We start from the raw sequence: 1,524 nt of genomic DNA, 5'->3' as shown, positions 1-1,524 counted from the left end.
CCCCCCCCATTTGCCACCACTAATCACAATCAACCAACTCACAATATATTTGTATCACACAAATCAATAGGGTCAACACCCTCCACCTTGGAGCTCCAGCTAGTCCAATGCCTTAGGCCCACAGTCACATAAATAAAGCTTGAACTCTGGAATAAACACATAGCAAACTAAACAACAACCAACACGTCTAAAATTAAGTTTAAACCAGCTAAAGGAATTCTAAGTCTCGAAACTATAAAATTAAGCCAAGGCTAAAACCAATCTAAGCTAAAGCTTATGACTACACTACTATCTAAAGTCCCTACAATTGTCAAACTACTATCTAAAGTCCCTAAAATTGTCAAATCATAGGTAAGAAGCGTACAAACCTAAAATTTCATCCTACAAGCTTATTAATGATCATGCAACCAAATGTATATAAAAAAAACTAACTAAATAAATCTAAAGAAGGAAATTGTAACCTACCTCGAAGCAAAAACTGCACTTGAACCTCTACTCGAGAACCTTTCCTTTTCAAAGGGTCTCGATTTGTCATGATCCAAAGTACCTTCCACACAAGCCACTTCGCATACATCATACAAGATGATAGAGTTTAAAAGACAGCTTATATCATAAAGGGTTTGTCAAAATGAAGTAAAAGTCTAACATAGTCTCAAAGTCATCTATTACATCAAGAGTGACTAGGACGTAGACGATGCATCACATACAATATCTGAAAATTAAAGACAATAAGCGACAAAAGGTCTGGTCATTGGAACATGAGGACTCAACACTTCTCAAAACTACTAAAGTGATCACTAGCCACGAGGATGCTGAATCAGAGCGTCGAATCCTACATTTAGGAAATAATGTAGGAAAGAGTATGCATTAGTACAAAGAATGTATCAAGTATGATAGTAATGCATAAGAGTTATAAAGTCATGCTAAACGGACTTTTCATGACATGCAAAGACCAAATTTAAACATAAGATAAGTGTTTAGAAGCATAATCATGATCATGGTCAATGCAAGTTAAAATCATCTTGGAAGTTGGAACACATGCGAGATACTTCTAGAAGTACCTTAGTTCATCATTACTGTGGGAATTAGACTTAACCGACATAGAGATCATGTGATCTATAAAACGGAATCCCGTGTCTATATCACACTGAAAGGGGATGTTCTTACTTGCCAAGGTAATAGCCATAACTTCAAGCTTAAGTGGATCCACTAGCTAATGTCTATCTAAGACAACCTATGGTGAGACATAGTTAAGGTACACAAGTAATCTCCACTTGTCCACTCGGTATTAAGCATAATTCTCACAAAATAGTCATCAATCATATTCATCTTATCTTTAATGGACATGCCTAATCGCCTCTTGTCTATCATTATGGGACATGGATAATCGCCTCTTGCCTTATAATCCATTAAAGGACACACCAAGTAGCCACTCTAAGCTTAAGTTCATTATAATAACTCCTAGTTATTCATTCAAAGTTTAGTTGAGAAAACCTTTCAACTCTAAAAATCCTTTATGTGAGA

Source organism: Solanum pennellii, chromosome 1 (assembly GCF_001406875.1).
Source record: "Solanum pennellii chromosome 1, SPENNV200".
Classification (NCBI taxonomy): domain Eukaryota; kingdom Viridiplantae; phylum Streptophyta; class Magnoliopsida; order Solanales; family Solanaceae; genus Solanum; species Solanum pennellii.
The sequence above is the reverse complement of the archived record's forward strand: the minus strand, read 5'-3'. Positions refer to the sequence as shown.